This window comes from Bos grunniens, chromosome 5, assembly GCF_055505025.1.
Source record: "Bos grunniens cultivar Pamir isolate PY7600 chromosome 5, Bosgru_T2T1.0, whole genome shotgun sequence".
In the NCBI taxonomy this organism is placed as follows: Eukaryota; Metazoa; Chordata; class Mammalia; order Artiodactyla; family Bovidae; genus Bos; species Bos grunniens.
In genome coordinates this window covers 107,809,292-107,821,573 of record NC_141169.1, presented here as the reverse complement: position 1 = coordinate 107,821,573, position 12,282 = coordinate 107,809,292, and the positions used below count along the sequence as shown (strand labels likewise).

General features: G+C 52.8%; 1 protein-coding gene across 5 annotated transcripts in view; it reads right to left on the bottom strand.

Annotated features, from left to right (window-relative positions):
• TSPAN11 (tetraspanin 11) overlaps window positions 1-9,366 on the bottom strand; it is a 62,197-nt gene extending 52,831 nt beyond the window's left edge. For 3 of the 5 annotated variants that reach the window (XR_015164403.1, XM_086402393.1, XM_086402396.1), the window contains exons 1-2: window positions 9,254-9,366; window positions 6,726-6,831 (exon numbers count right to left, since the gene is read on the bottom strand). The gene's annotated coding sequence lies outside the window, so the exon portion shown is untranslated. The remainder of the gene's footprint in view (window positions 1-6,725; window positions 6,832-9,253) is intronic. The other 2 variants (XM_086402394.1, XM_086402397.1) reach the window with 1 other exon arrangement.
• Window positions 9,367-12,282: the final 2,916 nt, after the last annotated feature.

The window sequence follows — 12,282 nt, the reverse complement described above, 5'->3', positions numbered from 1 at the left end:
CCAAATGTGCACCTTCCAAAAGGTGTACTAAAAGACAAACATACACACAGTCATGAAAAATAGAGCCCAAAGCTAATATTGATATTCATGGTAACATTGATTAAGGATAACATTATTGTTGGGACTTCCCTGGTGGTACAGACTCAGCTCTTTCAATGCAGGGGATGACGGTTAGAGCAATGGTCAGGAATCTAAGATTCTACATGCCATGTGCTACAACGAAAAATTAAAAAAAAAAAAATTTTAAGGGATAACATTATTGCTGTCGATGGTGGTGTTGTTCTAGTCCCAAGATCTGCTTCCTGCAACTCATGTCACTTCCTAGGGCCCTGTGCTTAGTCGCCCAGTTGTGTCAGACTCTTTGCGACCCCATGGACTGTAGCCCACCAGGCTCCTCTGTCCGTGGAATTTCCCAGGCAAGAATAGTGGAGTGGGTTGCTATTTCCTTCTCCAGGGGATCTTCCTGACCCAGGGATCAAACTAGTGTCTCTGAACTAGTGTCTCCTGGGGCCTTGGTTGCGTATAAAGCAATGATTACAGTTACGTGCAGCCTTGGAAGAGTCTTCCAGGCCTCGCTGTTCCACCCCTCTCCACCTAACCATCTATGACATTTGCCTGCAAACAAGAAGCTTTAGGTTTGAAAGGCCAAGGCTAAGAGAGACAGTGGTCTCTGACTTGAGGTGCATCAGAATCCCTTGGAGGGCTTGTTAAAATGCAGTTTACTATCCCCGCCCAAGAGTTCTTGAGCTGGCAGGTCAGGAGGGCTGGAATGCTGCATCTCTATCCAGCTGGAGGAGGCCAAGATCTCCTTTGAGAACTGCTGCCTCAGGGCAGTGCTTTTCAACCTGAGTTGAACTGAACCTTGGGATCTCAGAGCGGGGACGCCCTGGGTGCGCTGAGCTGTCCACGGTCTCAGCCTGGGGCTCACTGTTAGTGCCCAGCGCTCTGTCTTTGCACAGGACCAGTTGAAACATTTCAGGCTTTGTGGGCCTCTGGCCTCGGCTGTATATTCTTTGTTTTGTTTGTTTTGGCCCTTTAAACAGGTAAAAATCACCCTCAGCTTGCTGGTCATCCAAAAACGGTGTGCAAAGCCCTGGAGGACAGCCAGTTATGCAACTATTAAATCTAATGATGGAAACAGCGACTCACAATCAGCATTAATCACACAGTAAATGAAAACCAAGGAAGAAGGCAGACTGAGTCAAAGGAACGGAAGGTACCCTGTAAACGCGGCTTCTCCCGCTCACCTTTCCCTTCTCATCCTCACTGTTTCTGCTAACACAGTGTTCCTTCTCCATTAAAGAGGGGGCAGGCTTCCTTTCAGCCTCCTCCTCCGGCTCACGGTGCCACTACCTGCTTCCTACAATGTGCTTGGAACTTTCCAGTCACTGAAAAGCCCTCAGTGATCTGCTCAGAGCTGCCAGCAAGTGCTAATTGCTTTCTGAGCATTTATTTCTCTCCCTGTGCTTCTAGTCCGAGCTTCCTGTTTCACCCTCCCTCCCCACAGGGAGAGAGGAGTTTTTCTTCTGGAATGAAACTCCTGGCTTCCTTAAGCCTCTGTGTATGCCAAACACACCCCAAATGTGGAGCCACGCGGCACCTGCACACGGCCCCTCCTCTCTTCCCCTCTCTCCAGCCCTGAGGACACTGGGTCCCTGGTCATCAGGCCACTCCCTCCCTTGTCCCAACTTATCTGCTCAGCTTTGGCCAGAAAACAGCCATGCCTGGAGCAGCTGGGGAGCTTCTCTGAATGGGCCTCAGAACTCCTAGAGGCTTTTTGCTTTCTGATCCGTTCCAGATCCCAGATGAAATGGACAACACCCACCTCTGCTCCTTTCCTGGTCTTTTCTTCCGAGCCTTTAAAACGCACGAGAACCTGTGGGTGAATGACCTAAGCTGACTTTCAAAAAATGTAAATGATTTCAAGTAGAAGGGTGGAGGCCTAGAAAGGAAACGGCAGCCTCCAGCATTTTCCAAAGATATAAGCCTTGAATGGGGATCTGAGGACACTTGACCGGCCCAGTCTTTTAAGGGATTTGTTGTTGTTGCTCAGTTGCTAAGTCGGGTCTGATTCTCTGTGACCCCATGGACTGCAGCACGCCAGGCTCCTCTGTCCTCCACTATCTCCTGGAGTTTGTTCAAATTCATGTCCATTGAGTCGGTGATGCTACCTAACCATCTCATCTTCTGCCGCCCCCTTCTCCTCTTGCCTTAAAGGATTGATTCTGCCCTAACTGGGCCACTATCCAAAAATGTGACCCACAGGAGGGTCCTCCTGGGCTTCCTGGAGGAAGCTGAACAGAAACATGTACAGCTTCACAAGGCCCCACCCCTGGTTTTAATGCTCAGCCATTTCATCTGGGAATTCTTAATCATTTATCTTTGAACTTGTATTTGGTACATGGAGTCCCACAGGATGGTGGGCACGTTGGGGAGACACACATAGTATACGTGCCCACTGGTCCTTTGCCGCCACGTCTGACCTGGCGTTTCTGGTGTCCCGTGAGCACAGAATCCCAGGGCATTCTTGCTGCGTGGGGTTCAGAGAGCCTCAGAACAAGTACAATAGCCCCCTGCATACAGAGGAGTTTGGTCCTGTGTGTGCGTTCGTTAAGTCCAATTTTCTGGTAAGTCCAATAACGTTAGCCTAGGTACCCAACTTGGAGAAGGCAATGGCACCCCACTCCAGTACTCTTGCCTGGCAAATCCCATGGACGGAGAAGCCTGGTAGGCTGCAGTCCATGGGGTTGCTAGGAGTCAGACACGACTGAGTGACTTCACTTTCACTTTTCACTTTCATGCATTGGAGAAGGAAATGGCAACCCACTCCAGTGTTCTTGCCTAGAGAATCCCAGGGATGGGGGAGCCTGGTGGGCTGCTGTCTATGGGGTCGCACAGAGTCGGACACGACTGAAGCGACTGAGCAGCAGCAGCAGGTATCCAACAAAAGGCTATATAGTACTGTACTGTAATAGGTTTTATAATAGTCTTCATACAAATAACGCATTAAAAAACACAAAAATAAAGAACCATTTTAAGTCTTACAGTACAGCACCTTGAAAATTACAGCAGTACTAGCTATATCGCCGCCGGTTTTACACTTGCTTCCAGACATCCTGGGCTTGAAATAATGACACTGTACCACTGTCCTCTGCGTACCACTGTACCAAGAACACAAGTACACACCCATTTGTAGAGGATGCTCTCACGTGACAGTGTACTCCAGGCACGGGAACTAACTTACATGATCGGACGTGTGAACGCACGTTCGCATCTTTGAAAGTTCATAATGTGAAGGTTCATACGTAGGGGGCTTATTGCACACGTAAGGGGTTACGTCGATGACATAGCAGCCCCTGAGGCCAAGCTCCCTGCTGGCCAGGAACCAGAGCTTGGTTCAAAGCTGACAGAAGGCCGTGCATTCTGAGAAATACCAACAACCAAAGGACCCTGAGATGGCCCGTCCTTTCCGATTTCTGCTACTTCCTGCATTAGACACCCACTTCCACAGCAGATGATGACATGGGAGAAAAGCAAAGACCGTCAAGCGTCAAGCGTAGAAATTTCTTTTCCAGCCTTCCTTTATTATTACTAAGCCAAAAGTGGAGTGTGTTGATAGAATGTGTGTGTGTCAAGAAGTGAAATAAAAACAGTTTGAATCAGTTTCGTGCCCTGTTTCTACTGTCCTGATAATAATAAAATACCTGTGCACACATGGGGTTTGAGATAAGAATCGTATCACTTTGATGACTCAACATACAAGTTAAAGGGCTATCTACTTACATTGAAAACTGGCGCTGTCCAATGTAAAGGTATTACCAACTCAGTGGACATGAATTAGAGCAAACTCCAGGAGATGGTGAAGGACGGGGAAGCCTGGCGTGCTGCAGGTCCACAGGGTCACACGGAGTCAGACACGACTGAGCGACTGAACAGCAGTGTAAAAGTGAATGGTGCGATTCACGCAGATCATTCACAATTTCGACTTTACTTACAATGTCATTAAAAGGCAAGTTAAAAACAAAACAAAACCCCGTCATGACAAGTCGAGAAAGAGGGCATGAAAGAAAGGGAAAGGCTTTATATTTAATGCCTTTACTGGTCCTTTTTTCCCGATTTTTGAACTAAGGTCCCGGATGAGAGTTTGAGACACGGTCTCAGGCTGATGAGTTCTTCCTAAAATATTCACCCAGTGAATATGTACTGAACTCCTCCTGTCTGCCCAGCTGTGTGCTGGCTGCCAGGAGCAGAAAGTCAATACTGGGAATGCAATTTCCATCCTCTCGTGGTGGGGCGCAATAGCATTCTGCAACCAGGTTTTGGGCCATCATTTTCCGAATGTGAGAACTCTCATAGATGTCTCTGAAGGGGGCTTCTAAGAGAGAAATCTCTTTCCAATATTACAAGAAACTTGGGCCTTCACCTATCCAATATACTTCAGAGATCAGCTACCACCCTCCTCGATCAACCAGAAGAGGTGATGCTTTTTTATTAAACTTTTGCAATCGGTTCCAGACCTCAAACAAACCAACACACACAGCTCACTCCTGTCCTTTGTTCTTTCCTCTTCTGAGTCTTTTATTTTTATTAATTTATTTTAAAAGATTTTTTAAAATGTGGATCAGTTTTAAAGTCTTTATTTAATCTGTTACAATATTGCTTCTGTTTTACGTTTTGGATTTTGGGCCCCAAGACATGTGGGGTCTTAGTCCCCTGACTACGGATTGAATCCGCATCCCCTACGCTGCACCACCTGGTATGTCCCCCTTCTGAGCCTTTTAAACACAACAGAATTTGTCAGTAAATGACATAAGCTGATATTTTTTTTAAACATAATGAAACAAAACAGAAAGGTGGTTCTTTGGTTACTTTTGTCAGATGGAAAAACACCTTTCACTTATGTTGAAGTTTGGCTGATAAAACATCTTTCAAAGGTCCGTGTTTAAAAAGAAGAGGAATCTGTAAGTCGGGATGAGGGTGAGAACCACTGAGGGTCATCCACCCCCACTACCTTCAGAGAGGGTTTGAGAACACTACTCTGGATCTTAGCAGATCAGGGACCTGGCAGAGCAACTTCCCATAACATTTCCTGAGCCTCTGTAATCTCTTCAGGTCTTGAATTCTTGGTATTTGCCAGCAAAGCTCCTTAAGCCTTTAAGAAGGGCCATCTGTGTACCCACCTCCTCCCCCAGGGAGGGGGGCAGAAGTTCTGGAATATAACTGGCTCCTCCTTGCAGACCTTTGGGGATGGGAATTGCCCAGCTGGAGGGGCATCCAGAGGTGGGGCTGGCCTGCTGGGTAACCTCAATGACCTGAACCCAGGTTAGGACCCAGAAACCATCTCCTCCGTTTACACGGCAGGAGACTGAGGCTTAGTGAGGTCACGGAAGCTGCTCAGGAGAAAGCAGAGCCTGGATTCCAGGCTGGATTTTCCCGATTCTTCTCTGAGCTCCAGCTGTAGCCTGGGGGAGCCTCCCTCCAGCCTCCTCCGCAGGCTGCACTCAGCTGTTCTCTCCTCTCCTCCTGGGAGTAAGCATCATCTCCTCCAGAACTAGATGCCCGGAGGTCAGGGCTGGCTCTTTATTATTTCTCAGGACCAAGGCTCACGCCCCGAACCCCTGGCTCCCCTCCACCACTGGCTCTGCCCTCTGCCTGTGCCATCTTGGAAATATAAACCTTATGGACCCGAGACCCACAGGTCAGCCCAGGGGGGACGCATATAAGACGCAAGGCCAATGGTCAAAGGAATTAACAGAGGGCTCAGTCCTGCACTCAGGTCCCTTCTGTCCACTTCACTCCAGTCTCCCTCCTTGACCAGTGACCTAGAACAACCCTACAAACAACTCGACCTCCTTCCCCATCCCTGGGTGAACCACTGATGCCTGGTCCTCGGGGTTTAGCAAAGGCGGTGATGAACTATACCCCAAACCCAGGCACAGCACTGGACACGGAGTCACCCCGCTATTCACAGGTGAATTTACAAGAAGCGACAAAGGAGGGACATTTCCCATGGCTGCTTAAATATAGGGCAGGGCCTGCCGTCCACCTTGGCCTCCAGCCTCAAGAATCACTCAAAGAGAAGGGCGTCCTCCACTGCCAACTACTCAAGAGAACCAGGTTGAGCAATCCCCTAGAGAGAGACATATCTGGGCAGGTGGCCTGGGACTCACCCAAGGGAGGAGAGTGACAGAAGGGTCCCTTGCACGCGTAGTTCTCCCATATCAGTGTGCATTCTGTTCACTCTGTGATCCCTGCTGTAGCCTCCTGCTTCAGTGCCCCGTGCCATACCATGTGCGGAATCAATTTCCCACTAGCCTTGACCCAAAGCTCAGGAAATTAAACCAGTTGCAAAAAATCAACCATATGATGGAATCCATGGCCAAGCAGAGACTGGTGGGATGATAGCTCTGAGCATCTGAACCTCCGTCTCTGGTCCTCCCCGAGTATGGGGAGTACCAGTCCCAGTACTGGTATTGAAAGGGCCCTATCGTCTTTGGGTGCAATGGTTTTCTAGCTTTATTATAGTGGGAGGGCCCTTTCTTCAAAGGAAGTCCTACCCAGAAGCCAGCCTGTAACTCAGGTCAGCCCAGAGCTGGGGTGCGTGGCCCCAGGACCTGCCTATAGGGCTGCAGCTCCTGCACAAGCTCCCAGGAGCGCAAGAGGAAAGACACACTCCTCACTAAGTCACTCACTCACTCACTGACACAGCCTCTCAGAGCACCCACCGGGTTCCAGGCGCGATGAGCCGGCAGGCAGCAGGACCCAGGCAGGGCCGCTCCTCAGCAAAGCTCTCTGTGAGGTCGGATGCTGGCAAGAGAGGGTCAGACGGTGCTAGGAAGGAAACAGACCAGGGCAATGTGACTGAGGCCAGGAGGTGGCTGCTTTAGATAAAGGGTCCCTTCCTCTCTGAGGATGTGAAATGTGACTCAAGATCAGAATTGTAACCTGGAAAGATGCCGATCTCTACCAAAGACGAGGGAACAGCCCAGAGAGGTGAAGGGACTTTCCCTAGGTCACACAGCGGGTAGGAAGCCGAGCTGGACTGAACCCAGTTTTCCTCTCAATGTTTCCTAAGCAGCTACTATGGGCCAAGAAGCCTCGGTGACAGGTGACATCCAGGGGCCGCAAAGCACAACCACACCCCGGTGTCTGGGGCTGTCAGGACTCTAGACACCCTGCCGGGCTTCCTCGGCAGGTCCAGCATGGGGCAGGAGCCCCTGTGACCAGAAGAGAGAACTCTGAAGCTGGTGAACTGACTCATCTGAAAAGACCCTGATGCTGGGAAAGACTGAAGGCAGGAGGAGAAGCGGACAGAGGATGAGACAGTTGGATGGCATCACCGACTCAATGGACATGAGCTTGAGTAAACTCTGGGAGTTGGCGGTGGACAGGGAGGCCTGGAGTGCTGCGGCCCATGGGGTCGCAAAGAGTCGGACACGATTGAGCGACTGAATTGAACTGAACTGAAATGAGGCTGGTGACTTGGGACAGAGATCTCCCTCCTCTGCCACCTCCCTAGCCTGAGCTGTGGAAGGTGCCCTGGCCGAGCCCAGGGGTCACACAAGGAGAAAAGCCCGCCAGTGGGTGCGAAGGTCCTGGCCTGCCTGGAGAAGGCTCTCTACAGCCCAGCTGCTCTGGGGCTACAAGGTGAGGACCCATCGAGCCAGCTGCCCTTGTGTGCTGCCGAGGCGTCCATACCAAAGGGCCTGCCCCAAGCAGGCCTGCACAAACCTCACACTCCAGGGGTCAAGGCTGGCGTTGGGCACACACTCTCATCTCTGGAACATGCAGGGAAGCAGTGAAAAGACAGCTCCTTCCACTGCCCGCAGAGTGGGCCCCCCAAAATGTTAGTCGCTCAGTCATGTCCGACTCTTTGTGACCCTATGGACTATATGTAGCCCGTCAGGCTCCTCTGTCCATGGGATTCTCCAGGCAAGAATACTACAGTGGGTCGCCATTCCCTTCTCCAGGGGATCTTCCTGACCCGGATCGAACCCGGGTCTCCTGCAGGCACTCCCCAAATCCTTGACTGGAACTGTGGCCCAGCCCTCGGCCTGTGCCCTCAGAGCCTGCCTGCTGCCAAAGCACTCTTCCATGACTCAGCTCACTTAAATAAGCAGCCAGCCACCTCGAGAGGTGGGCAGGACAGCACTCATTAGACCCAAAGCAATGGAGCCCCAGGATGACAGGAGCAGGGGACAGATCACTGGTTCAAACTCAGGCCTCTAAGGCCACCTCTAATGCAGCTGCCCACAGCCCCGGTCTCTCCCTACATGTCCACCTACCCGAGGCGTGTCCCCAAGAGTCCAGGAGCTAGAGGGCACTTGGGGTTTTTCCAGAAGCTCTTTCCTCTCCAACTCTTTGCAACCCTATGGACTGTAGCCTGCCTCTGCTCATGGGATCCTCCAGGCAAGAATACTGGAGTGGGTAGCCATTCCCTTCTCCAGGGGATCTTCCCAACTCGGGGACTGAACCTGTGTCTCCTGCACTGGCAGGCGGATTCTTTACCACTGGGCTACCAGGGAAGCCTTACCTCTCCACCCTGCCCCACAGTGTGTGCCCACACGCAGAGACCACCAGCACCAGCCCCTCACGCTCGGCACCTGAGACCCAGCTCGAGATGCCTTCCGGAGCCCCTTCCATGTTCTCCAGCCAAGTCACGTGTGTGGACACAGAGTTGGTGAAAACAACACACCCAGAACCTTTCACACCTCCTGCCCTTGCACATAAGCCAGCCAGCTGCACGCACAGGAAGGGGCAGGGCACGCGGGTGACAGGCCCTGCAGGGCCGGGTACCCCAATACACAGATGTGCCCACGGACTTGTGGACCAGTCTGCCCAGCAGATAGACGACTCCTGCGCCAAGAACAGCCCGATGCCTGGAGGAGACATGCCAGCGGCCCACATTGAGCGAAGGACCCTCCCGTGCTAGCTGGGATGGCTCTCGACCTGTCACCTCGGGTCGTGCATAAGAGCCGCCAGGAGTCAGGGTGGACAAAGGGAGTGACGTCTGGAGGAGGGACAGCGTGCACTGAGCTTCCTTCCAAGACACAAAGTGCAGACGGGCGTCTCGGGAGGACAGCTGCGGACACCAGCTGGGGACAGGGCAGCCAGCACTGCGTGCCCGCCCCATCCTGCCCCTCCTTTCCAGAATGGGCCGCCGCGCTGGGCCCCGGGCACCCCTCACTCCAGCCCCCTCCCTCGGAGTCCCGAGCGGCGGCCGGGCTCCCTCCCGCGCCCCCGCCACACTCACCGGCTGCGGGCTCCGCAGCGAGGGCCGCCGGGGCCGGGCCGGCTGGGGGCTGCAGGGCTGGCGGGTCAGCACCGCAGCCGCGCTCAGCCCCGAGATCGAGATCGGCACTTCCTGCGGCCGCGCCCCGCCTCCCGAGCGCCCACCCCCGGCCCCTCCAATGCCCGGGCTCCTTCTCCCGCCGCCCCGCCGGCTGCGCCGGTCTTTGTTTGGGGTTGGTCTTTCTCTCGTTCGGAGAGCGGGGGCGAATCCAGTGGGAATCTGGGCTCTGGGTGGTGGCCCCCGGGTCCCTGCGAGGAGCAGGGATGGACAGATGGATGGATAGATGTCGGGGGGCCTGCAAGTCCCCACTTGGGCCTCCGCCAAGGCTCGCTGCCCACCCCCCCAACCCCCGGTCGGCTCCTAGTGGGGCGTTAAACCGGCAGGGTCCTGGGAGAAGTTGGCCGTGGTGGTGGTGGGGGGCGGGGAGGTTGCCCCGGGACTCCAAGAACCCCTTGGAGCCCTTATCACAGAGCCTCCCTTCCCTCCTCCCCAACCCGCAGAGCCCCCAACACAAGGACGACCCCATCGCTGCCCTGGCCCTCTGAGAGTCTTGTGTGCTGTCAGCTTCCCATTTCCTGGGCCCTGGGGGAGCCAAGATCCCCTCCTGGACTGGAGGAAAAGGAAGAGAAGCAGCAGAGACCGACACCCCCCTCCCCAAACCTTGTCCTGTCCTGGCCTCCCGCAGGGGCAGAGCTGCCTAAACTGGATCCAACCGGCAGGGCGAGACAGCTATTGCCATTTCCCCAAGTAGCAAAGGCCAGAACTTACCCAACTCGTGGTCTCCGAAGACTTGACCACAGAGAGCTTTGTTACCCATTTGCTAGACTGCTGGGTCAGGGAAGACAGAGTCCCGGGAGAGCTGACAGGCCTCCCAGGACTGTGAAAGGTGGACAGAGGGGAGGTGGGGTGGGTGGTCTCGGTGGGGTCTGTGGTCCCCATGGAGGAAGACCTGAAATGGGGCGGGTGGTGACTGGGGAAGATGCAATGGACAGCTCTCTAGAGTTATGGGGTCGGGGGTGGCGGGGGAAGGGGGTGTGCAGCTGAAAGTGGGGGGAGGGGCGGGTCTCAGAACGGAGGCCACTGTGGAGCTGGGGGTGAGGGAGCCAACCAGAGGTCTGGAGAGCCATGAAGCTGAGTTGTAGGACGAGTGTAGACGGGGCAGAGTGGGCCTGGCTGAAGACAGACCCCAGTCTAAGCGGGAAAGGAGTGGGTGAAAGAAACTGTCCTGGTTGGCGGGGGTCTGCACGGTGCCAGGAGCCACATCACTGGAGTAGGAGGTGGGGGAGGGGGCAGGTCCTGCAGGACTCCGGCTCCAGAGATGCTGAAGAGGAGGCGGCATTAGACTTGACGATGAGTATATCTTTGGGGGCTTCTGAGAGAGTCTCTGCTGGAGGTGGGGGGGGATCCCCCACCTTTCAGTTCAGTTCAGTTCAGTCACTCAGTTGTGTCCTACTCTTCGAGACTCCATGGACCACAGCACTCCAGGCCTCCCTGTCCATCACCAACTCCCGGAGTTTACTCAAACTCATGTCCATTGAGTCAGTGATGCCATCCAGCCATCTCACCCTCTATTGTCCCCTTCTCCTGCCTTCAGTCCCTTTAGGGGCATCTAGACCCACTCGGGTGACCTGCTTCTGCTCCGGAGGCCTCTGAGGCCATCCGGGCTCCAGGGCTTCCTGAGGGCTCAGCTCTTGGGGAAATGGCATCCAGTTCAAGTTCACTGTCTGCCCGGCCTCATTCTCTGGCTTTCTCACAGTCGTGTCCCCAAGAGTCCTTCCCATTGATGCTGGGCTGTCCATCTCTGTGCACAGCCTGTTTCCCAGAAATCCATCCTGAGACAGAGGGTCAGTGAGAAAGAAAAGGTGGTGGGCTGGGCAAGGGAGAGGCTGTGGACCCCCGGCACTGCACTTGGGGTGAAGGCTGAGCCTGTGGTGGGAGAGAGGACAGAGCAGATGGAATATGAGGGCCTCTCCCTGACCTTCCATGACCTCTGAGGAGGACCTTGACCTCTGGGGAGCACCTTGGCCTCTGGGGAGGACATTGACCTCTGGGGAGCACCTTAACTTCTAATGAAGTGACATAGATATGCCAGAGAAGGTAACGGTAAAGAAAAAGCCCTGAGAAATGGGTGGGAGGAGATGTAGAAGGTAGTTTCAAAACGGTGGAGGAGAGAAGAGGGAGGAGGCTTGAGCGGAGAAGAGGCTGTGGGAGTGAGGTGCAGGAGACATGCGTGCTCATGGAAGTTAGTGTTGTTGAAAGAATAATTAGAAAAGAGAGGGCTGGAAAATGTTCCAGAGGGACCTTTTAGCAATATGAGAGGACCAGTGACAAATGAACCTCTGGGCCTGGCTGTCCGCTTTCCAGCACTGTCCCTGGCAACATTAACATCGAGAGTAGTGAACCCATGGAAATGTGATTGTAATTTTAAATTTCCCAGTAGCCACATTAAAAAAAAAATGTAAAAAAAGAAACAGGTGAAATGATTTTTCATAATATATCTTATTTAACACAGTATATCTAGAATGTGATGACTTCAGGATGCATAAATATAAAAAGTTATTAAAGAGGTATTTTAGATTTTCTTCCTACTGAGTTTTCCAACCCTGGTGTGCGTTGTACACTCATAGCACCTCTGAGTTCAGATGTTCCCTTTTCATTGGAAGTGTCTGCTCTGCATTTAGATTTCATAAAATTTAAGATTGAGAAAGTAGATTTATAAACCTAAGTTTGCTCGACACATGCTTTCCAAAAACCAAATCAAATGACCAGTTTTTCATTTTTACTGATTTATTTTTTGGTCATACTGTGTGGCATGCGGGATGTTAGTTCCCATACTAGGGATCGAACCTGCGTCCCTACAGAGGAATTGCAGTCTTAACCGCTGGACTGCCAGGGAAGTCGCTCAAATGGTCAGTTTTTACATTTATGTAGGTCAATTAAATTAACTGAAATAAAACATTTAGTGCTTTAGTTGCAGTTAACACATTTCA